Source organism: Lytechinus variegatus, chromosome 1 (assembly GCF_018143015.1).
Source record: "Lytechinus variegatus isolate NC3 chromosome 1, Lvar_3.0, whole genome shotgun sequence".
NCBI classification, from domain to species: Eukaryota; Metazoa; Echinodermata; class Echinoidea; order Temnopleuroida; family Toxopneustidae; genus Lytechinus; species Lytechinus variegatus.
This window is the reverse complement of record NC_054740.1, coordinates 11516652-11544426: the sequence shown is the minus strand read 5'-3', so window position 1 is coordinate 11544426 and position 27775 is coordinate 11516652.

Genomic DNA, 27775 nt, shown 5'->3' with positions numbered 1-27775 from the left:
CATTTATGCAACGCATAAAAAGGGGATTCTCCATGAAAAAGGGGAGACGAGCGAAATCTCGACGAAGTACAACAGCCAGGGTGGGGAGGTGGGCAGACCCGTCATAAAGCAACTGATATAGTTTTTTTTCTTCAAAATGAAAGGGAAGACGAGCGAAATCTCGACGTAGTACGAAAGCCCACGTGGGGGGGGGGGGACACGTCATTGGACACAAGAGATAAAATACTGAGTATACATACAGTGAAAGAGTCATTAGAACCAGTGGCGTAGAGAAGAGGGCTCGGAGGCACATGCCCCCCCCAAAAAAAATCACGACTAAGAAAAATAAAAGAAAAGGAAAGAGAGAATGTTGAAATATACTATTTTCTAAATATGTCACAATCTAGCACACAATTTCATTTTAAATAAAACATGTCGAAATGTTTGCTGGCTCACTTGTAGCCTATTTTAAAAAATCAATTCCCTTTCATTTTTTTGGAAGCAGCAGTATATTAAAGTTACAAGAAGTCAACCTATAGCCTTAAGAAAAATCTTAGTACAGAAAAATATCAATAACGACAAAAGTTACCGACAACGAATAGAAATAAGTAATCTGATCAACTATCGTATAAGTTGGGAATTAGTATTTGATGCTCAGTAAAAATGGCCGACCTACGTGGGATTATTGGAGTTGGATCCAAGTCATCCGCCCTCTTATGGAGTCGCTATACCCCACCCCTCTCTGGATAAAAAGAAATATGGCTTCAGTGGCTAATGCATGGCTCAAAATAATGTACATGGATAATTATTGGATTGCATTATTACGTAATCAAATCGTGGATAAACATGTTTGCTTGTATACTAACCTACTAACCTATACACATTATGGACGAATAGTGAACAGATAATTATGACAATCAATATCTTTAAATATAAATTTACCTTATTGTAAAGCATGCATGGCAATTAGAAAGTCCGAATTTAAACAATTTTACTTCTGACATAAATAAGCTATAGAAAAAAATATTCATTTATTTATATTTCATTAAACCGATATATTAGGAGCAATAAACAAAAAAATGTCGATGAAAAGGTAAATGAAATATTAATTAAAAAAAATCATTTAACTTAACGCAGTTTCGAAAGAAAGGGTCACAGTACTAAGCTAATATTAGATTCCCTAATTGAAAAAAAAATAGTTTTTTTCATACCCCATAGTCATGATAACTGTGGCTTAATTTTGGTACATTAACGATAACTGCAACAGATTATCAAAGCTATGTTTTTATTTCTTTTTATTTAGTTTTTTACCTTAATCTGTCATGACTTTGAGCTTGGGATATGTACCTCGAAAAAAGTTTGCCTTTGTTGTTTGTATAACTGAGATACAACCCAACAAGAACCCAGATATATGAGCAGACCCTTAATATAAGATCGGATATTGGTCTTAAAAGGTTTCACATAATTATTGAAAACTAGAGATGAAGTATTTCCTATTGTTTTTATTTGCTAGTGATGAAGTCAGGCGCTTCATGAAAAAAATGTTTCTTTTAAATACTATTCCTTGCTTTTTTAACTTTTCATTCATGTTTTTTTTTTCTTCTGACGGTTATCAACAGTTCATGTCCAAGTTTTTTGTCTTTTGTGAGCTGCATTAAGGTCATGTATGGTATCGATAACCTCGCCCTTTATTTCACCAAAGAATAAGAATCAAACATCTGTGCCCATCCCCTGAAGTTTGTTAAAGAGTTTTGCTGCAAAACCAGTAACATATGTATCAGTTCAATCAGCATTTCATGCGTGTTTACTAATTACTAAAGAAGAATTGAAAAAATAAATCCAAAGATTTCAGACTTGCATATCATAATTATCTAAAAAAGATGGCGAATAATATTTAAATAATCATCAAAGGCCCTTCATTTTTTTTTCACTGGGGAAAGAAATTTCCCAAGTTAAATAAAATTCATTGCGTTTTCAGTATAGTAATAAATTACGCAATTTGTGATTATTTTAAGAATGTATCATTAATAAATATACATGAAAAGTAGAGCTCTAAAAATCTATAAATAATCATCAAAACCATAACAAATTGGCACAAAGAAAGAAAAATCAATACTTTGTAAATACGACAGTGTTATAAATATTTTCCTTGAAGTCTTTATTCTAAATAATCTTACGGCAGTATACACTAACGAAAATCGATTAGGACAAACACTTCCTGTTTTATCACCATCCCATTGTAATTTGTAGCATCTGTGTGCAGTAAAGTACTGCCTAAAACAATTAATCAATATCTTAGCGATAAAAAGAGTTACACTCAAATGAAAATCATATCAACGTGTTTTGCCATCATGCTATAAACATTTTTCTCTTGAATAGTGACAAAACTGATATGCAATAAAACAGAAATAGATCAGCTTTATCAGGAACAATTAAAGTCATGATTTCCGCTGTAGTATTGCTATAAATACTCAATAAAATGTTTATCACTTTGATTATGTATATCAATTATGAAAAAAAAAATCCAATATAAAAACATTTTTGTCACGTACCCTTTGATATTTAATAGTGAGGCATACATTTATAACTGATTGCCATTTTTTTCACTCGATTTTCTATTGTGCCAGAAATATTTCATTGTTCATTGTTTTTATCAGCGAATAAATTATACAATTAGCAGTCTTAAAATTAGTTACTGTTCCCTTTTAATGATTTAAAATATTTTAGTTTGATTCATATTATCATTTAAGTAACAATATTTTGTTTCTGTATGTTACTAAGGATAGTTATCTTTTATTTACATTTTGACTTTATTTTAATGTATGATTTGATGATTTATGTTGTTCTTTATGTTTTCATCAGGTCATTGATGAAAAACAATTTTATACAGATCTTTTGTACCTGATTAAATATGTTCTAATAAATAAATAAATGAATAAATAAAAACGACAGAACAGGAACAAATCTTTACCGATTATATCATGAGAAAGTAAATCAAAATTTCCGTCGCTGCATGTATAAATCTTGCAATAGATATTTTTTCTTATTAATAAAAAGGTTATTTCAAAGATAACAGTGAAAATATATGGCATGACATTCGAATGGGGAAAAATACAAATATATGGAATGCTAAATGTGAGACATAAGTGTTTTTTAGAGGATAAGGCCCAATCTTGAGACCAGAACATGACTTTGCCCAACGGTTTTACAGGAGGCCATGGTCATGCTGATGCGGTACCAACGAGACGAAAGAAACAACAATTTCTCGAATGAAATTTAAAGCATTCTATATATTTTATGAACCGAGTAAAGTCAACATGAATATCTGTCTACTCCACTGGCTAGTATAATTAATGGAACGGCTACCATTATTGGTAGATCTTCTTGTGATTTGTATGTTATATCTCATTATGCTTTTGACGTGTTAGGGCTTTAAAGGGTAGCCCAACCAGTTTGTATTGATGATTGATATGGTCCAATAAAGAAAATTTTAAAGTGTGTAGGGTTGAGGGGAATGAAACCATTGGAACAAGTGCACTCTTAACCAAAAAAGGCTAATTTAAAGGTCAAGTCAACCCCATGCAGAAAAAATGTTGATTTGAATAAACAGAGAAAAATCAAACTAGCACAACATGAAAATTTCATCAAAATTTTATTAAACTAAAAAAGTTATGACATTTTAAAATTTCGATTATTTTTTCACAAAACAGTGATATGCACAACTGAGTGTCATGCAAATGGGATGGTCGATGATGTCCCTCACTATTTCTTTTGTTTTCTTATTGTTTGAATTATACAATATTTAATTTTTTACAAATTTGACAATAAGGACCAACTTGATCAAACTATATAGTATTAAACAATGCTTTCCACATGTTCAGGGAGGAATTAATCGTTGTTTCACTTTGCAATGAGGAGAAAATTAAATTAATTCATATTTGATATAATAAAATACAAAACAAATAGTGAGTGGATGACGTCATCAGTCTCCTCATTCGCATACAGACCAGGATGTGCATATAACCGTTTTGTGAAAATAAGCGAAATTTAAAATGTCATAACTTTCTTATTTTACTTCCGATTTTGATGAGATTTTCAGCGTTATGTTTGTTGGATTTTTTCTTTTTATTCAAATCAACTTTTTTTGGAGTGAACTTGTCCTTTAACTCTTAAAGAGCGTGTATAGTAAATGCACTTCAGAGTGCTGATTTGTCTAGTTCACATTCGAACGAGAAAAATCAGTACTCTAAAGTGCAGTCACGATATACACTCATTAAAGGGCAAGTCCACCCCAACAAAAAGTTTGTTTTTCGTCAGCTCCGAAACTTGGACCAAACTGCTGTTCCGTCCGGTTCACCAATTAATTTTCGACAATGACCACCAAAGCTGTTCATTGTCATTTTACGGGCATTTTCAATACATTTTGAAAGTCTTCACTTTCAACATGGGGGCACATTTATGTTTTGACGGCATTTTTACATTACAAATTTTAATTGTGCCTAACTAAGGGGGGGGGGGGGCATCAGCCGGCTGTGTCCCCTGTGGATCCACCAGTGTCTGTATCGTCAGTATTCTTAATGTTCGCCGAGTATATACTAATATTTTATAGGTGCATTGCTTTAAGTCACCACTAAGTTCAAATCTACGGTAGATCTAGATATCGGAAGATAAGAAATACATCGCAGCAAGACCAGGACCTAGTAGAAGATAGACACCAATAGGCCTATCATTATGTTGTTTTCTGTGAATAGGCATGCTTTCTGTTATATAATCAGGTCCGTTACTGTTAACAAGCCTATATATACTGATTGTTTTACAGGCATGGTTAAAAGCCATTACTTCACTTTTGACCAGTCGGGTGGCTGGATTATTCGAAATTCTTAAAGAGCGGTTCATATACAAAATCATATCGTGATCATTCCCGTTTTTTTGTAAACTCGCTTAGTAAATCACCAAACTTCAGAAAAGAATATCGGCCAAATCAATAAAAAATGTATAGAATTTATCATAAAAAATAATACTATTTACGGAGATGTAATAGTAAAATGTTTACTTTAGCTGTAATCCTCAACTTCTCGTCTTCTAAAAGAAATCTGGGGGGGGGGGGGGGCTTTGATCATGCAGGGCCGACCTTGTGAAATTCTCTTCCAAAGGGTTTGAAAAACAACCACCTTCAGAGGCAAGCTGTATAATAGTGCTTTTTGACAGGCAACCATCTATGCTTTAAATTCTATCCTTGTGTAGTTAGAACTTCTTTTTCCTCTTTAAAAATTCTCTGAAGCGCCTTGAGCAACTACTTCAGATTTAAAGTGCGTAAATTACACTAATTCAATGTATTATCATTATCATTATTAATTACGAATTCAATTGTTAATTGGAAAAGGATAAATCGCCCGTTAAAAGGGCCAAGGAAGGATGACGTTTTCACTGTCACTCCTCAGCCTACCCCTTATTGTCCTTTTCACCTTTTGTTGTTGTTTTTTTAGAGTTTAAACGTAAATTCATTACCCCTTAAGTGAGTACACTGCAAAAACACCGATGTTGACTTAACACCAGCCCGGTATGTATATCGATCCAAGACATAGAGGTGTTGAAACGACACCAGTTCAGAATCAAACGCACATTGGTTTAACACTCATTGGTGTTAGCCTTACGCCAAACCGGTGCTGTTTAAACACCTCTCTGGTGTGGACCGATATACCAGGCTGGTGTTAAATTAACACCGGCGGTTTTTAATGCTTCATTACTAAACAAAAAATCATTTAGTATAGATCTGGTAAACTGCGTCAGTTGATACAAACAAGAGGTCATGGGTCACAAACATTTCCGAAATAATATTATTTCTGATAAGCCCCCGCCCCCTAAAAACAGTCATGAAAATTTTGTTGAAGTTGGGGCACCAAGCCCCATGCCCCTTTACAGGTACGCTATTATCAAGTATATATACTTTCATCATATTATGACGAAATTAAAAAGTTTTTTTTTCCATTAAAGATAAATTCCAGTTTTGGTAACAATCTCAAAATGACTTTTTACAGAATCTAATATAATGACCACCCAAGTGTCCGTTTGTATGAATAAAAAATATGTGCCAAAGGATTCTGGAAGAAATTGTGTAATTGATGAGAAATAAGCAAATAAGCGCGGATTTGGGTCTTTATTCCAGCAATAATAATACACTGTCCCACGTGTGCCTATCTGTGTTGGTGATCTTCAGTGTGAGCATTTTTTAGCGTAGATTTCAAGATTTCACAAAGTTCAGTTTATGTAACTGTACCAGATCTAGATCCTCGATGATATACTGACAATTAAGCCTGGTTTTACAGACTTTCTAATGAAATCAATGTTTACTGCAACTACTGGCATTTCTCTTTAAGCATGAACATAATAATGGGAAAAAAACATTTATGAAGATTTCATGTGACAACAATAGGATTTATAAAACAGAATGTAAATTTAGATGTACATGTAAATGAAAATAGAGGATTAATACAAAAGTATCAATTTATTTTGTGTGTGAATTTTCTCAAATTAATACATTTATCTCATTTAGGTAGGACTTTCTGGCTAGAATGCACATGTAATGTGTTAACACAAAGTATCCACAGTATTCCCTAACATAATTACAAAAATGTATATGCAATGCGTTTGATGATCCAAAATATAAGAATATATTTATCACAGGTTCTTGGAATAGCCGCCCCTTATAAAGAAAATTTAAATCCATCATAGAAAAAATATGGTATTAAAATGATCGGTCATGAAGCAAACATGACCAAAACATAAACAGGACAGGCATGACACGCGAGACAGCAGCACCAGGTATTGATCACGTGATGGGGGCATCTTCTCGCGGCGTCTTCCATTTGTCAAGGGTTCAAAGCGTTTTCCGAAGGCTATCAATTCAACGCATTGGTTGTGTACTGCCAGGCTACATGGCCATCAAAAGCCGACTGCAATTTACATTACCCATAACCTGTAGCGAATATCGACCCGGTGTTGGCTATGCTATTTGGGGAACGAGGCGGCGTTGGCTTTTAGGCGACGCTGCAGCTAGCCATCGAGAAAACCCATACAACGTGTACGAGGCGACGTTCCCACTGCCGCCCCTTTTTTCTCTTTTGAAATCCGCGCCTGTGTTATGTCGATGCGCTCAGTTGCGCTTTCAAAAACAATTAGGGTATGTAATGTAATGTACTCATCGTGCTTAAAATACATCGTATGAAAGATGGTGCTATAAAAATGAGCGAGTTCATTGGATTATCGTTAAAAAAAGTAATACCGCGGATGTCCGAACGTTCCTTTCAAGCAATACGATGACCATTATTGAGAGTCATGATGATGACTTCAGAATTCACCCCGTGTGATCATGTAATACGGGGACTATTTTAGGGTGACATCCATCGCTTGATGGAGATGCTTGTATATTGGTGTGGTGAATAATATTCAGAGTGGTCGTTGAGCGTGTGATCCTAACAATGCATGCATCCAACGTTACTTTCAACCGGGAGGTGCCTGAACGTTACCGAGTCGTGTGGCGCCAATATCATTGCAAAATAAAATGTACTAAAATAATTCCATCCAACTGCATTGTGTTCGACATCATTTGTTTCACAATAAATAAATATATATCGAAATTACTATCGTTACACCACAATTCTGTTAAAAATTGTTTACTTAACTACTGTAATTGCAGTCGATGACATATCCAGTTAAATAACAAACATCCTGTTAGATTACGCATTTTTTATGAAAAAAAAATCATAAAATGTTCAATGTAGCTTGGATTGATAATACATGTATCAGATGCAGGCCCACAGTGCTGTCATATTTACTACATTTTAATCCACATTTTGTTATTTTTAACAGTTACATAGAATCTTGTATGAATGCACATAAAAGAACAATAACTCTTTGGTAGGCTGACCCAGAGAAAAATAGTCAATACTTATGCATGGAAACCTTTTATAAATGTAAAACACCAATCATCTTTATCCCATGGGACTATAAGAAGGGGGAACGCTTATTTGAACCAACACCAATATCATGTTTGAATACAATTATACAGATCAAATCCCAAAGAATATCAAAACGTCATCAATACATCACAATTCAATACTCTTTAAAAACGAATCAGTGAATTTTCACTCCCTGCTCGCTCCCAATCCAGTGAATTATTCACTCCATTTTATTCAGAAAGTTTGAAAATGAGTTTTACTATCTCTAAAGCAAGTCACCTGTCATGCATCATACAAAGAATTAAGAAAATGAATGTCAATCATTGATTCTCTGCTCTAGATACGAAAATGGGAATTGAGTATATAAAATTCTCGTAGCCCTCCGTATTGAATCGTTCCATTGGATCATACTCTGCCAACAGTGCTATGACGATTCTTTCGAAGGTCAAGTATGTAGTTATGGCCTAAAGAAACACAATGATTTTGCAAAAGGGGAGGGGGTTTAACTCCGCCACTTGTTAGGTAAACGTGTACAAAAGACGCGAAAATTACCATCAAAGTCTGATTGCATGCACGATCAGCCCAACCCCTCCCCCACTTTGGCTCAGCCCCTCCCCCACTATTAAATTCCTCCACGCCGATGCATATACCATTTATTCACCCCTTCCGTTTTAAAAGAAGATTTCATATTCTTATTAACTCGATTCCTGTGTGTTAATCATTATGTTAAAAAATAATTGAATTTGAACATGCTTAAGTACAGGAGATCATCAAAACATCACTTAAGTTTACAATGAAAATTTATCAAATAAATCTGAATATCACGATGCTAAGTCATATTCCCAAGAATATATTACGTTATTTCACAAATAACTATTAACGGTATCTTCGTAGTTTATTGTCATACATTCGCCAAGTCAATCAAGCAGCTGGCATTAATCATTCACACAGCACCTATCTGGTGTATCGAAAGCTCAAAAGAACAATCAATAATAAATATATATTGTAATAAATGGACTTTGTCGAGTGCTCAAAGCGCTTTTCAAGGAAATCAAGAAGAATTGAACAGAAATATTTTATTTATACACAGCGAAAACTGTGGTGTTAACCGGTGTACATAGAGGACCACACCAGTTATTTTACACTGGTGTTAAATTGACAGTGTTAGTTTAACACCTGAAGGTTTTATTACAGAAACATTGGCTGTTACATTTACACTCTTTGGTGTTATATTCAATCTCTAGGGTGTAATTTTAACATCTCAGGGTGTGGTCCTCTATTTACACCAACTGGTGTCAGTTTTAACACCACAATTTTACAGTATATCTTGAAAGGTTCCAAAGTTAAACATGTTGTAATGTCTTCAAAATGGTTGTTCCGTGACTTATAGGAAGAGTAGACAAATTATCAGCCAGATTTTGGAAACTTTGGGGGTAACAAGAGATCAGGTAGTGGAGGAACGTATTATCTTAAAGTGGTGTATATAGCTAATGAAATGGTGTACTAGGGAGAAGAATCATGTACACAGAGGAAAGTAAACAAGTAAATCTTTAAATGCTGACAGTTTGTTTGTTACTCGACTAGGCCTTGGTTCTGCTTTCACCCCTTTATACTGAATATGCCCTTGTAGGCTAGGCTACCCCTAAAAATTCAGTTTGATGTCTTTAAAAAAAAATCTACTTGCTTTGTGATATACAACCAAGCAAACAGCAAATCGGATAATTGTGAAATATTCTACAGGAGAGAACAACGTCTCACAGTGTGTTCACACAGTCGATCATGCCGGACACATTTCACACTGTGACAATGCTCAAATTCAAGTGTGAAAATGTGATTTTCACTTTGTAATCTAGAAACTGTGAACACACTGTGGAACACGTTCTGCGATATTTTGTGGCTGTTAATATGCTCATATTGTACACTGTGATGATCATTTTACACTGTGGACCCATGCATCAGCAATTAGAGTCTTCACAGTTTATTAACGTATACGTGAAGTAATGATCCAAACTGTGACAATGCTCGAATATAAATGTCATGACTGTGTGAAGGCGATTTACTTTTTGCTCTACAGTGTCAAGACGCTATGAAACACAACGTGCGAAACTGTGGTGTTTCAAGTAAAGGAAATTATACAATATCAAATATCCATTATTCCAATATGAAACTGGCATACACGCAATCCTCTATGAAAGAGTGTGGTTAATTTTGGTATGGTGAGAACTAATCTGATTATTTTTCTAGGGTGGAAATGGATAATCAATGTTTAACTCTACCGACTATTAGTAAGCCTAATAATAATATATTCAACCCACATTTTCTTTACTCATGAGTACTTCAATGTGTTCATACAGTCAACTATGCGGGGACACGTTTCACACTGTGGCAATGCTCGAATTCAAGTGTGAATGAATGTGATATCACATTGTATTCTACACTTTGCACACACTGTCACGGTATGATTGTTAATATGCATGAATTAAACACTGTGCACCTCGACAGAGTGAATGTTGACGTGTGTTCATACAGTAGACTATGCGGAGACACAGTTTACACTGTGGCAATGCTAGAATTCAAGGGCGAATGTGATTTCACACTGTAATCTCCAGTGTGAACACACTGTGGAACATGCTGTGTGATGCCGTTTGATTGTTAATATGCATAAAATAAACAATGTGATGATAAGTCCACACTGTGGACACCTCGACATTGTGAGTGTTCATAGAGTGTTCACACAGTAGACTATGTGAACATGTGATTATCACTGCATTAACGCTCATGTTTCAAAAGTGTGTATGTGATTTCACATTGTGTTTCTACAATGTGGATCACAATGTGTGACACTGTGACCTTTCCAGTATACGAAAATATATAATATCAAATATCAATTGTACTAAGATGAAACTGGAATTCGTGTAATCCCCTATTCAAGAATTTGGCTTTTCATGACTACCGATGTGATTATTATTTGTTCCAATACTAAGAACTAAGCGGCCTAATTTTCTCGGATGGAACTGCATTATGTATCGGAAATTAACTCTGCCGATTGATAACTGTTTAATAATGATAATACTAATTATACTACTGCTACTACTACTACTACTATCATTATTACTAATACTACTAATAATAACAATGATAATAGGTATTCATATAGCGCCGTCTATCTAGATATAATCTATTCCGAGGCGCATTCTTATATCATTATTATTACCCTGGCTTTAGCTCGAGCTGCTTTTCAGCGCTCAGTGCATTCAATATCCTGCCGGGTTCCCATTCACCTCACATGGGTTGAGTGCAGCACAATGTGGTTGAATTTCCTGCTGAAGGAAAACACGCCATGGCTGGGATTCGAACCCACGTCCCTCTGATTGAATGACGAGAGTCGTAACCTCTAGATCATGGCGCCCCCACAAAAAAAGCATAGCTTTCGTATTTCTGACCAGTATATCTTTGACTTTATGTGTAATGAATGCGATTACATTTCCAATACCATCATTTATCTCTCTACTTGTTTATGAATGTGAATATCTTATCTTGCTGAGAAGAGAGGACATCGAATGAGATTTATTTCCCGGGGGTTTCCCCTCAAATAGCTCCAAAATGTTTTTCTTCATATATCTCCAAATGTATTTATTTATTTATTTATTTATTTGTTTCTGCATGTCATGATAATTTACATAGTGTAACCATCACAAAATTGATTACATTGAATTTTACATAATAATAATGTATAATTATGATGATTAACATAACATTAACATAACTGATTATAACAAGGTTAATTTTTGCAGACATGCAGTGGTATGACAAAATAAGCAGATGCTTGAGCTGTTGTCATACCTTTGAATATATGAAATGCATACATAAATATAAAAACATTACTGAAAAGTCAAAACTAATGATTACTCAAAGAAGGGAAAGAATAAGAAAAACAAAACAAAGAAAACTAAATAAACAAATTATTATGTTCCACAACTATTTACAAATATTTACAAGGAGTGTATGAGGCGTAATAATACTTGAAATTATATCAATCCTTAAGTTTAAAATGTACACTACAACAAAATGTGTCTTGCTAAAGAAATTACATCTTAGAGACAAGTATGCGTTTTACCGCATTTTTGAAGGAATGCACTGATAATATATTCCTAATACTAGTAGGTATCGAATTCCAAACATCAGGTCCATAATGTCTGACAGATTTGTGAGCCAACAGTGTGCGAGGGTTATACAAATGCATATTAGATGCTTGTCTTGTGTGGTAGGTATGGATAGTATTATTTTGTTGAAACATATTGGAAAAGCAGGTAGGTAACATTTTGGCATTAAACCGATACATAAAAAGGGAAGTTTGAAGAAAATGGACATCATCAACAGTAAGACATTGCAGCTTTATAAAGAGAGGGCGTGTATGATCACGGTAACCAACTCCAGCACAAATGCGAATTGCTTTCTTTTGCAACAAAAGAATTGGGTTTGTGACACTCGTTGATGTTGCCCAAAGAATATTGCAATATGACACATAAGGTAGAATAAGAGTATTGTACAACATGTAAAGTATTTTATAAGGTACAAGGTACTTAACTTTATACAGTATACCTATATTTCGAGAAATTGGTTTACTGATGTGTTTCATGTGATCATTCCAGTTAAGTTGATCATTGATATAGACCCCAAGGAACCTCGTAGATGTCTGTCTTTCCAGCAAAGCATTGTCAAGTTTCAATCTTAAATCATGATCAGCACATGACTTTCTGCCTTTAAAGTGTACATAATTAGTCTTTCTAACATTCAGTGATAACATATTACTTCGAAACCAATTAGATAGTTTCGGAAGTTCGACATTAATGGTGTTTTCTAAGATATCAATATCACGGTGTGATAGGAAAACACTTGTGTCATCAGCAAATAATATATAATATATATTATTTATTATAATGATAATTGCAGCTATATTTTTGTCATGAAATACCACTAACTATGTAACGTACAAGAGAAGATCAGTTGAGTCGGAAATGTCTTTTAGGAGAACTTTTCATGCTTGATAGTTTACAGCTACATTTATATTGATCCTGGGTGAAAGGTGTATCCATACGTTATAATGATCGTGTTTATCAATAAAAATCAAACTGTCAAAATTTGTCAAATAATTTGTCTGACAAATGTGCTTGTAACAATGCATCAATGTGGTAAACAGAGAAAGACAGCGAGGAGAGAGGAAGAAAGAAAGAGCGAGAGTTGAAGAGAAGAGAGGAGAGGGGGTGGGGAAGGGAGGGTGGGGTCGGTGAAAGATGGGGTGAAGAGTTGTCGATATTTGAAGGTTATGTCCCCAAATCCCTTCAAATAGTTCTCCTTTTTATGCATGATAAGCCTATATTTGAACGTAATAAATACTTCTTTGTGTAGTCTGGTCTGTTAGCGTCAAAAATGCCCTACTTGTGGACACGGTGGACAAAAGCATGATTTTTTCTCCAGACCTTTGTTTATGTATAAGAATTAAGAATGGGGTATGCTCCAAAAAATCTGGCTGCAGGAACAGTGAAAAAATGGGTGAAAATGTCAGAATTTATGAGTTCAGATTTGTCTGATATATAGACTAGCGCTAGTGCAAAACTCAATAGCAGTGCATTATTTTACATTGGATTAGTTCTTGAATTCAGACCCTTTTTGAACAGATCTTCTGTTTGTCCTCGCATCTCAATGCACCAAATATTTAAAGCAGATGCTAAACAAGCCGAAGGGTGACGGTGGAGGGGGTTGAATGTTGGTGTGTATGTACATATTTTGGTCTTGGGGTAAAGATGTGCAAGACACATTTTTTGCATGTGTTGGAAATTGTGTTGCCATGGTAACAGTGTATCATTGCAAAAATAAGGTAAAAAAATTGCAGTTGGAACTACTTCCTCTGTTTTCATCCGATTCTCATGAAATTTGGCACACACATTGATCTTGAGGTGAAGATGTCCAAGACTTATATTTGTGTGTCTTTCAGAAATCTTGTTGCCATGGTAACAACATATTATCTGGTGAAAATTGGGGAAAAACCTTACAATTCAAACTGTTTCATCAGTTTTCAATCAATTTTCATGAAATTTGGCACACACATTGGTATTGAAGTAAAGATGTACAAGGCACTTTTTGTGTGTGTTTCCAAAATTGTGTTGCCATGGGAACAACATATTATATGGCAAAATTGCGATTTGAACTACTTCATCAGTTTTTTGTTGTTGCTGTTTTGAACCAATTCTCATGAAATAATTATGGCTCACACATTGGCCTTGAGGTAAAGATGTGCAAGAACCTTTTGTCAGAGAGTGCATTGCCTTGGTAACCACATTTAGCCAGAAATATGGGGAAAACTCATTGTGGATCAGTCTACTTCTCAGTTTTCAGCCTGTGCTCATAATAGTTGACACAAATATTCATTTTGGGTAAAGATTCATATTCAGTATTAAAAGGGAATCAAGCCTTGGTCATAATGTTGTGTGCATGGAAAAGGAGAAAAATAAGAATGGTGAAAGTTTTAAAGAAATCGGACAAGCAAAATAAAGTTATGGCTGCTTTAAAATTAAGATCCCTAAGGCTACTAGTATGTATAATTCAAATTGGCAACTGGGTAAGTAAATTATGACAAGGGGTGAGGCCGCAAGGACAACTTTCCCATAAGACTAGTACTTAGTTATCAGGATTTTTTTTTTGGTTTTCTCCTAAATCCCTGTTCCATGGGGCCGTGAAATAAACCCGGTAGTATGTTTTGTCCTCATGAAAGAAAGACATAATTTGAAGTAAAACTTTTGAAAAAAAGAAATTTTAGCTAATTAATTATTCCAGTACATGGAAGAGTGGTCCTTGCCTTCTTACATCACTATGACATCACATATGCGGTCAATTTGAAGTCTTCATGGGTATAGTGATTACCAATGTTTATAACTTTAATATGTTCACAACTTTGTTATGGTTTGTCCGATATTGTTCAAACTTTGACCTATAAACTTATCTGATTTTTTCATTTTCCTCTAAAAACAAGTGTTTATTTGGGTTTGATTCCCCTTTATAACGTCATATAATAGCGCAGGGTATTAATCACCTTCAATAATATTTATAGGCTTTTTTGGGGGGCGGAGAAGGTCCTTAAAATCTGACAACATAAAATATAGAAGGCTAAAGGCCATGACCATGAGGAACTTAAACACTCTTAAAAAAACACCCCTTACATTTTTTATTTGGGGGGGCTTTAGAAAATTGCCACATAAAGAGTAAAAGGAAATTATAACGACTAGGAACTTAACCCCCCCCCCAAAAAAAAGGGGGGAATCCTTTACACTTCAGCATATTAATTTAAAGCCTCAAACATTCTGCTTTGAAAAAAAATGTTTCCGGTGTCCAATTAATCAATGTTTTATTTGAAGCATGAAGCAGGGGCTGTCACAGAAATATACTGAAAAAAATAAATGAAAGCAAATATAAGGCTAAAATCTATTGTGCACATAGGTATATTTTTGATATGGTATGTACTGAGTCATGGATTTGCAAGTGAATTTCTAAAAGAAGTGCAGAGATTTTTTAAAATATTTATATTTCTATAATTAGTTGCATGATTAAAGGTACATTTTAAAATATGTCAGAAAAAATATACTTAGAGAGAGACAGGAAACAGAAGGAGATGGCATGGTGAAGATCAAAATCAAGAGTGATGTGAAAGTTAAAAAGAAAGAGTAGGAACGGAATATGAAAAGACTGAGTAGGAGCATATAAATAAACAATGGTTAATTGGGTACTGTAAACATATTTTTATCAAATCAGAATGCATTAAACTTCAAATGAATGGTGAGAAGTGCAAAGGACTCTTCTTACCTTTGAAGGGGGGGGGGGGCATTTTCTGCTAACAGGTATATCATCCCCCTATTTTTTCGGGGGGGGGGGGGGTAAGTTCCTAGTCATAATCCTTTAACTGTAATTTTTATGAGGTCATTTTCTAAAGACTCCCCCCCCCCAAAAAAAAAGAGTAATGTCTAGCTTTAAAAATGCATTGACCCCTGAGGGACAAAGGTGTAGACTGGTTTGAGCATGGGGAAGTAGAACTAAAAGTGGTATGGGGAGGGGTGCACATCTTGGGGAAGAGGAAATAAGGTTTGGAAAATCAGCTGTTGAAAGAAGAAGGGGTACACATTTTGTTTTGCTTGCCAGTGTTGGAACTCCTCTGCTTCAGCGGAAGGTTTCATATTCACCCAGTGTACCTCCAGCCTATATGCCCTTAAGGGGATGCGTTTTTTAAGAGTGTTTATCATTTTTATGTTTCTAATGGCCACTGCCTTTAACCTTCTTTGATGTCAGATTTAAAGGACTAATCCTGCCCCTTCCCCCCAAACCCAGAAATATTAATGAAGGTGATTAATACCCCCACATTTTAATGCAGATAAGACATTTAGAATTTAATATGAATCTTTATCCTAAGATGAATATTTCTTCCAATTTTTATGAGCACTGACTAAAAACAGGGGAAGAAGTTTGATCCACAATACGTTTTCCTTCATTTCTGGCTATCTGTGGCTACCCTGGTAAGGCCAATGTGTAAGCCAAGGCCAATGTGTAAGCCAAATTTCACGAGAATTGGTTCAAAACTGATGAAGTAGTTCAAATTGCAAGTTTTTTACCTAAATTTTGCCATATGATATTTTGTTACCATGACAACACAGTTTCTGAAACACACACAAAAAGTGCCTAGTCCATCTTTACTTCAATACCAATGTGTGTGCCAAATTTCATGAGAATTGATTAAAAACTGATGAAGCAGTTTGAATTGTAAGTTTTTTTCCCAATTTTCACCATAAAATATGTTGTTACCATGGCAACAAGATTTCTGAAAAACACACAAAAGTGTGTCTTAGACATCTTCACCTCAAGACCAATGTGTGTGCCAAATTTCATGAGAATCGGTTAAAAACAGAGGAAGTGGTTCTAACTGCAAGATTTTTACCTTATTTTTGCAATGATACACTGTTACCATGGCAACACAATTTCCAACACATGCAAAAAATGTGTCTTGCACACCTTTACCCCAAGACCAACATTCAACCCCCTCCACCGTCACCCTTCGGCTTGGTTAGCATCGTCATTCAGATGTTTGGTGCATTGAGATGCGAGGACAAACAGAAGATCTGTTCAAAAAGGGTCTGAATTCAAGAACTAATCCAATGTAAAATAATGCACTGCTATTGAGTTTTGCACTAGCGCTAGTCTATATATCAGACAAATCTGAACTCATAAATTCTGACATTTTCACCCATTTTTTCACTGTTCCTGCAGCCAGATTTTTTGGAGCATACCCCATTCTTAATTCTTATACATAAACAAAGGTCTGGAGAAAAAATCACGCTTTTGTCCACCGTGTCCACATAATTTCGCTAACTGACCAGACTAGTGTCTTTTGGAGCCTTCACGTCTCTTGAAGAATCACATAATGTGAGAAATATAAGTTAACGCCGTCACCATACATACATGAATTTTGTCCAAAGAATGTAATTCCAAATGAAAAGTATATGTATATACATGTATGTATATATGTGTGTATATATATATATATATATATATATATATATATATATATATATATATGTGTGTGTGTGTGTGTGTGTGTGTGTGGTGTGTGTGTTTGTAAATACACACACATACAATAGAATGAACAAAAAGGGTGCAAGTGTATATGGTCCCTGCGGGTGTGTGTGCGTACTTAAAAAGAGATAGAGAGAGTTTATACACTGCATTCAATTTTCATTGTAACAACAGACCTATCGAGGTAAAACATCGATTTTTACTAATATTTTTATTGATTGGTCAATTATAAATGCATATTGACTATAGAAGACTGCTGTCCAAAATAAAACACATAGGTCACGTACACAATTAATATTCAAGATATTCCCGTGGTATGTAGAAAAACGTTATATACTATATATGTTTTAAATGTTGTCGTATATAATTAAAAAACAATGCATCGATCACCAGATAAATCAACTACTTCATTAAAAAAATATTCGAATACCTAAACAAAAAATAAAATGGAATGATAGAATGGAGAGTAATGAAACACAATGATGTGCATATAGGCCTAGAGTTTTACATCAAAATCACACTGTATAATGGACAAAGAAACCAAATAAACGCGCCTCTATTTGCCATTATTGTTAAATAAGTAAAGATGGGCTGCTTACCTCAATTTTTGTATAATCCAGGAGACATTCACTTGTAATAAATCCTGTCTCTTCTCAGGACCACAGAATAGGAAGTATTCACATATTCATCAACAGTCAACTGGATAACTCCCATTATTCCATCTATTCAATACGATGACCACGTAGATGATACGGAGGACGATAACGAGGATGAGATACCTTCATTTCGTAGGCTCCATGACTCGGAGATCATCCGTGAAAAAAGCGAATTGTTGTCACCATAAGGAAGGCATCCGGCACAGTGGATATCAATGGTACCCCGTTAATTTCGTTTTCATTATTTATTACCGTTCGCGATTCTTGCCCGAGCCGCGTATAGCCAGAGATATAGGAGCATCAAGTTGTACGCGCGGGAATTTGGGAAGGCGATAATAATGAACGAATTAGCCGTCTGTTTCTAAATTGCTCCTTGACGAGTCCATGTAGAGTGATGAGCAGTTTACCACACACGCCGTTGAATGTTTCGATGGTAATAGCGGTGATATTCAACAGACACTTGCATGCAACACGTTCTGGTATTATCTTTTTGGAGCAGTTGCTGTCTTATCCATGTTAAATGACCTAACTCACTGTCAACACGGCATTCAAAGGCTCGCACACGCATTTGGATAGCAAAGAGCGCGCCATAATTTTTTTTAGTCAGGTTTCGGGGACTCGTATACGCGAGCAGGTTATATGAACCGCAATAGATGTCCTTTCGAATAACAGTAAAATGCACAAAAAGTGCCTTTGCAGCACGGCGTAGAATAATTCATCTCCAAATACAGCTGAATGTAAAACAGAAATAATGTATTGAAACACGTTTCTGCATTCAAATTTGATTCTTCTTACGTAATTTTTTCTCCTTTCCTGGCAATAACCAAAAGTCTCATTAACTAAAAGTCATTGTCCATGTACCTACTTAAACCATTTTGCATTATGGTATCGCTAGAACATGTTGGAACTATTAAGATACAAATAAGATACGCATGAAAAGCAAAATCACGGTATACCCAAAGGATGATTTAATGCAGTTTTAGAAGACGGATGAAGATAGATGGGTTTCCATTAATAAATGCAAAATTAAATTTTTACGTTCATTTTATGTACATAATCTTATCAAGCAATAAAGGCAGCTAATCATAATTATTTTAGATTAGAATGCCATATATAGATTATGAAGATGTTAATTTTTTGTACTATAAACAAATACATTGGTTTTCTCGAATGACGTCCAAAACTCAAAATACTATGAATTATGGGGGATTTTTTCCCCCTCAGTAGTGACGATGCTAAATGCGCGCCAGTTTTGTTGGGCAATATCGGGCAATCTTTTCATAATGAAACAGAATGTGTTTCGGATTCTTAAGTCAAAGAAATTAAGACAAATGTGAACATATCAGACAAATTGCACACTAAGGTCACCAAACGCTATACATTGTGATGAATAGAGAACGCAAAAAAAGGCTGCTGCCTACAAAGCACCTGTTTGACCATTCATTCTGTTCTCGCGTTATTAATAATTTACCACACCTGGTTACAAGACTTGGTCCAGAATGTCAGCTGTGCTCGAACAATTATTTTATGGTAACACACAGTCATTGCCGAATGAAAATAAATACGATTGTAAGAACTAAAATCCGTTAGGCCCAAGCGAACAGAAAGGAAATCAGTGTAGGCAGGTTTTAAGCATGGGGAGGTGGAACTAAAGTTTTATAGGGGAGAGGGAGTGTACATATTGCGGAGGTGGAACTTAAGTTTGGAAAATCAGTAGTTGAAAGCAGAAGAAGGGGTACAAATATCATTTTGCTTGCCAGCGTCGGAACTCCTCTGCCTCAGCGGAAGGGTGCACATGCACACCAGCCTACGTCCTTGAAATCCCATCATAAATTTGACACTCATGACTAAAGAGTAAAATGTTTTCTTTGATTTGATACCAAATAATTGGGAATTGCTCATGCATGGCAGAAACTACTGACGAAAATATAAAACCAAACTGAGTACAAACCAAATCATGGTTGTTATATAAAAATCATAAACACATTTTTATGTTCTCCAAATAATATCCTAATAACAGCCTAAATGATTTAGAACGCTACCACGAAAATACGTTCATGATATACCCTGTAAATATTTTCATCGGGATGCATGGCTGTAATGCTTTTGATTTGTTTGCAAATATAGGTGCTGATTAATGTTTTTATATTTTCAATAAAGACTTAATCACAAAGGAAGTGAAATGAAATATATTCATTCGTGCCCATGTTTGATTAAGTAAGCCAGGAATGAAGGATAGAACGAGAGAGACACACACACATCAATTAATTATAACCGAATGCAGGGGTAATATAATTATATGGTGACTGTGAATCGGCTCTTGATCCAACCTGCTCTTTGACCTTTCGGCAACAGTCACGCCGAATGAGCCACCCATCACTCCTGTCTTACTAATTAGTATCATCCACTACATTGATGCGATCCATCTATTATCAAGTCAGTCATATCTGACCCACTTACACCAGCCAGCAAACCCCCTCCCATTTCTGTAAGCCCTATATATACAGCCGATGTGCTGTTAACGCATGTTGATGATGATGATCCCGTATGATGGTATTCCGTGGTCATCATCATCGGCGTCGTCGTTTAGATCAAAATGGAAAGAGATGGACAGGAAATATGAAAACCCCAAACATAAAAACAACAACAATAATAATAACAAAAATAATGACATTAACAATAATAATACTAGTAGTAGTAGTTAGTAGTAATAATAATAATTGTGATTATAATATGATAATAATATTAATGATAAATTATGATGATATCAATAATAATAACAAAAACAATAATAATAATAATGATAATGTAAACACCAAATATCAAATGTAACGTACACAGGAAAATAGCAATATTAAAACTAACACTGGTTGGTGTCGCTCGAGGTGTTAAAACACAGCCAAGATATTAAACATAACACCATAGAGTATTAAGGTAACAAATTAAGGATCGTATTATAATAACACTGTAAAATTAACACCGGAGTAAAATGACTGGCGAGTTCCTCACACCACTGAACTATAGAAATAAGAATTTCTAGTTCAGCGATGTCAGTTAGCACCACTGATTTTTATTTATTTATTTATTTTTTGCTGTGTAAATTCAGGTCTTTCTCAGGAATAATGATACGGCGACGCCATACATTATCACATTGTGTTCTTGTTTTGGCATGCAGGGGATTAATAAAGACGATATTGGAAAGATCATTCATCCAAGCCCCTGCGGTTAACACGCCACCACGACGACCTCTGCCAAGAACATGCTTACTATCAAACGTTCCTGACGGGTGTATAATTGAGATTGGTTAACTAGGGGATGGCAGGGAGTGGTGTGAACAAGCGTGGCGATCTGCGGGAGGGGGGGGGGAGGGAAACCTCCCTCGGAAAAAATAAATGCAAGGGGATGGGGGCGCCACTCCCCTGCAAATGTTGAAGAAAACAGAGCGCAAGCGTCCTATTTAAACCGCTAAAATTTTGCTATGTCCACATCTTAACCTGATTTCTAAACTTCCTGTTATAGCTCCCTTTCATAATTATGTAGGTCATACATGGACTTCAGTCCATATTATGTACTTCTTTCTTTGCAATGTGGGCCCATTGCTTTAAACGTGTACATGATAGGCAGACGTTCCAAATGTAAAATACTTTAAATCATGTTAGTCACTGTTTGAATTTTTAAGTGCATTAATGGCTTGTTATATACATGATCTTTGTACATCAAGGCGTGATGTTGAAGCAGGTCACACTTGCAAAACCTATACGGACAAAACATAATACGTTTTAATGACTGTGTTTATCGTTCGGTTTGGCGTCGGGTTCTTTTTGTGTGACTGTCGCATATATTGCAATCTTCACCGCACACGACTGTAGACAGACTGCTGGGCAAAGCCTTCATTAAAGGGCCTGAATGTGCAGCCTATATACTCATGCCTTGTGTACTGAATTAGGCCATCTTGAAACAGCAAGTTTTATATGTGCTAGTCTTTGCGTGCACACTAACACGACTGTTTGCGTGCACACTAACACGCCCCGTTTCACAAAGAGTTACGATTGATCCAATCCCTCTATGGAAATCCATCAGTGTCATAATTTTTTCTGTACAGGAAATTTTGCACAATGTCCATTTTGCAAACAAAGAGAAGCACATTGAATGTTCAAGAAAACAAAGAAGCCGAAATGTTTGCGTTTTTTCGTCAAAACATACAATTCTTCTCAATAGCTTGTTGGTAATGATTACATATTAGTTGATGATACATGTCCTTCTGCTCGTAAGTCTCATGATATGGCCTTGATTAAGAGACTAGAAACTTAAGAAATTTCATAAATGATTACGAGCGAGCCGATATTTTCGCGTTTTCCCGTCAAAACATACATTTCTTGTCAATAGTTTGTTAGTAAATCAAGTATTAGTCGATGCTACATGTTCTTCTATTCGTAACACTCATAATACGGCCTTGAACAGGAGACTAGATACTTATGGAATTTCATAAATTATTACGAGCGAGCGGAGCGAGCTAACCGACATTTTAGCGTTTTCCGTCATTTTGGTTTTCATATTGGTAAAACATATTTTGTAAGAAAAAGTATGTCTTTGTCTTGGTTCACTTGTATTCATAAGTATACATCATGATAATCATGTATGGCCTTGTTAATGGCGATACCGTGATCATGTCGGTGACATGCGGAAATAAAAGATATAATAAAATGGAGCGAGCGAAGCGAGCGGAAATTTTTTCTGTGTTTTTCGTCGGAAACATGAGATTCTGTTCATTATTGCTGTCATATACATTATTGGGTAGGGGAACTGTCCGTAACCAGACCAAGGAGTTATCAGGCGCTTGCCCGATAACTCCTTGACCAGACCGACCTCTGGGGAGACAAGCAAAAAAACACACACAAAAAAAGGGGGGGGGGTTTGAACCCCCTAACCCCCCCCTTGCGTACGCGCCTGATGATTCATAAGGCGTAGTCCGAATAAAATAAACCATATTGGTACCATTTGCGTTAATAATATTAGCCTTATCTTAAGTTGGGGGACACGCCCATTGAGCGCGGCCACGCCCTGCCGGTACTAGCCGTCTTGCAGCACATACTAACTGCTAGTATTGCATTACTACTCCTACTAGCAGCTTTCGATGGAAAGACAGTTCAAGGTTATTCTCTTCATTCAATAATATTCTTCTATATGGATTTGTACACAAAGTATAAAAAATAGCCATTTTCGACATGACATTGTCTTGTAAAAAGACACGTGGCGTCGCGATGCCATACCGGTATGTCGCGAATTTGGCAGGGCCCTGGGAACGATTTTTTTTTTTGGCTGGGGTTGCTGAAGTAGGCCTAAATTCAGGGGCGGATCCAGCTTTCGCCAATAAGGGGGGGGGGGGGGGCGAAAAAAATGTCACCCATATTTACCCCGATCGGCCACCCAAAGATGATTTTTGTTTGTTTCTTCGTAAAAGTCACTTCTTTGCTTTATTCTTGTTAAACATAGTAATCTCATAAGCCATATTTAAATAGTGCAAGCGCGAAGCGCGAGCTAATTTTTATTGGAAATTTCATGTATCTTGTCCTGAAAATCGAACATTCTGGGCAATGTTTGTGATCATGAACAAAATCTGTGTATAACTGATCGAAAAGGGACCTGTTGGGGACTGTTTGTAGTTAGCTATAAAGCGATACATATTCACATTGCAACCTAATAATGGAAATTCTCAGCATATTTTGTAATCATGGACAGGATAGGCATATAACTAAATAATGCGAGCGCGAAGCGTGAGCGGAAAAAGATGAGATTTAGACCTAAAACGGGTCACTCTATTCATGTTTTGTAAATCATGAAAAGAATGGGTAATTGGGTATCCTAAATAAATGATGTGAGCGCGAAGCGCGAGCAGAAAATTTTAGTCTGAAACTGGATAATTTAAGCATGTTTTAAATAAAGAACAAGCTGTTTATCTCAATAAACATGCGTGCGTGTGTTTAAGATTTATACCTAGTATCATGAAAAGTAATAATGTGATCGCTAAGCACGAGCTGGAAGTATTTGATATTCCTATCTGAAAAAAGGGTCAAATTAAGCACTAATTCAAGTACTGTGTAGGAAAACCGCGAAGTGGATATTATGGATCGCTCTTGATAAATGATGTGAGCGCGAAGCACAAGCTGATATTTTTATCATTTCTATTTTGATCTAGGACCTGGACATTTTGTCATCATATGAAAATTATGACTTTCTTCTATTCCTCTTCCTAAGCGCGAGATAGTCCATTCTGGGGAAAAAAGACAATTAAATTAATATTAGGAATTAATGAAAAAGTTATTTTGTATTTATTGATCTAATAAGCCTAATGACAGCTCGAAATTTTGTTGATATTAATTCCTGAAAACTGGACATTTCAAGCACTTTTGTATTTATGAATAGGATGCATGGGTTAATATATTTATTTCAAATTAGTGAGAGCGCAAATCGCGATGTCATGAAATGGGGGTTTTAAGTATTTTTTTTTTAGAATTGCTTATTATTATAGAGGAAATTATTGAGGTATACATTACTCACCAAATTGCGAGCGCTAGCTGATATCTTTTGACAATCAAACCTGAGAATCAAGGGATATTTTGAGAACTTTATGGAATATACGAAGAGAATAGGTACCTGACAAATCAAATGACGCGAGCTGAAAATATTGATAATGAGACAATAAAACAGAGCACTTTTTGAAAATCAATTTATAAATAAATCAAAATAATTAAAGCTCGATGTCGGAGCTGAAATACGTTTTGTATATTGACTTCAAAACTTTATATTCAAGCTCCATATCAACCTATTGAGGAAGAATCTCATGGAGGCCTTTCTCATCAAAATGCAATGCAAACGCGGAGCGCGAGCGAAAACTTGTTATAGTGACATGAAAGATTATTATTTTTATTTTCCAAGTCGTCCCCTCAACTCATTTTATTCACTCTTTTCCATCCTCATATTTTCTCCTCTCTTTTACCTTCTTTTTCTTTTTTTATATGCCTTCGGAAATATCACGCGAAACGTCGAGGGGGGGGGGCATCATGGCTCCAGTCCTTTTAGGGTTAATCTTTTCTCCTATTTGTATATTAATATTAAATTGTTTCAATTTCAAATTCAATTTCAATTCAAATATTGTTATTTTGATGAACAATTTTCATAGAAACGACTGGGTCAGAAAACTATTACACACAGCCTTTCGTGATAAGACCCCCCCCCTGTTGTCTCGAAAGGGTGCGTTAATTTGACGGTTCCCCTCACTCAACCCATCCTCTCGAGAATATCTTCCCTGGTTTTTTTCGAAAGGGCGTGGCCATCCCCGCTCCGCGAACGATCGTCACAAGCGAAGACAATCTAACGTAAAGCATACATACAAAATTTAAAAAAAAAACATTCCTCTTGAAATCAATTAATCCCCCCACCCTCATTCTTTCAAAGTAACATACAAGGATTGGAGTTTAATACAATTGAGGTTATCGGGAACGCCTTTTCTTGTGAGGTTTTGATTCCTCATTATTCCACTGCTTTACAATTAAAGAGCATCGAACGGAAATTTAATGGATAGATATGACCGCCCCTGCGATTCTTGTAAGTGACGAGTGCTGATTTTCTAGTTCAAATGTAAACTAGAAAATCAGCACTCGTAGTGCAGTCACTATAAAAGCACTGTAAGTGCTAAATTAGCACATCATTTTTTTACAGTAAAGATTCAATATCATACCCTATCTTTTCCTCGAGAGAACGGGTTACCATTTAGGTCTCTTCAATTGCACAGTAAAACGCTGTATAAAATTTTATACAAAGCTGTTTACTACATGAACCTTCCAGTAGTTGTTTAACAGTTTAGACATCCATTGATTAAATATTAAAAATTAAACTTTAAGATTTTGAACATTTGTTTAAGATTTAAACACTAATTGTTTAAACTGTAAGGTTTATATAGTAAACATTGCTTTTACTATGTGCCCCCTATCAGTGGAGCGCCTCAGGCAGTCTCGCCTGCATTATACGCGATCCAATATAGCAGCAGTGCTGATTTTGAACATGGCTATAAAATAATTATTCACAAAAAACACCATTCATATAATAATACACCACTTCGTTCATTGACCCTAAATGACATTTGACCTTGATCAAGTGACCTGCAAATTGTGCAAGATGATCAATGATACTGGATTATCCCTATGTACACATATCATGAATTACATCCGTAAACTTTCAAAGTTATGAAAATAATAAAAAAAATACCTCCAAAATTACCTAAGTTAATTGACCCTAAATCATTTGACCTTGGTCGTGTGACCTGAAATGCGCACAGGATGTGTAGTGATACTTGATTACTCTTATGTCCAAGTTTTATGAACTAGACCAATATACTTTCAAAGTTATGATGGTAATTCAACAATTACCCCCAATTTGGCCAAGTTCATCGACCCAAAATGTCCTTTGACCTTGAACATGTGACCTGAATATTGCATAGGATGTTCAGTGATACTTGATTACTCTAATTATGTCCAAGTTTTATGAACTAGCTCCATAAACTTTCAAAGTTACGATGGAAATTCAACAAATACAAGGTTCATTGACCCTAAATGACCTTTTATCTTAGTCAAGTGACCTGAAACTCGAACAAGATGTTCAGTAATACTTTATTACCCTTATGTGTAAGTTTCGTGAACTAGGTCCATATACTCTCTAAATAGTGATAAATTGTCAAAAAGTTAACCTTAGGTTAAAAATTTCGATATTGATTCCCCCAACATTGTCTAAGTTCATTGACCCTAAATGACCTTTGACCTTGGTCATGTGACCTGAAACCAAGGCAGGATGTCCAGTAATATTACCCTTATGTCCAAGTTTCATTAACAAGGTCCATATATTTTCTAAGTTATGATGTATTTCAAAAACTTAACCTTAGGTTAAGATTTGATGTCGACGACGCCGCCGTCGAAAAACCGGCGCCTATAGTCTCGCTCTGGTATGCAGGCGAAACTACAATTAAATGAATAAAAATAAGAGACCAAAGGTCACTACCATAAAAGCTTTTCCCATACCACAAATGACTATATACAAATAAATAACTATATAAATAAATCAATAAACAATTAAATAAATAAATGAATAAGTCTAAATAAGAAATTATATAAATATTATCAAATACAAAAAGTGACAAGCAAAACAAGGGGGGGGGGGGGGGGGGGGGAGGGAAGGAAAGAAAGAAAAGGGGTATATTTTTTGTATTACACTTTTAAAACATACGAATTACAAAACCATGTACAACATACCTCCATGGCAAAACTCTGTTTTAAGAACACAAAAGAGTATTTTAACAATCAAATATGTAAACAAATCTGTCAAAGTAAGAATCGTTATTATGGCAATTTATTCATTGTTTCTTCGATAAATCAAGCATACTGTTTGTTATGAAGATAGCACATTGTGGTATTTCATAAAGCTCTTTGTAAGTTATGCACAATTTTATGCACACTGAAGTATGTTGACTACATAGTGCTGTATTATCGAGCACAAATAGGTCACCAGTTGTGCACA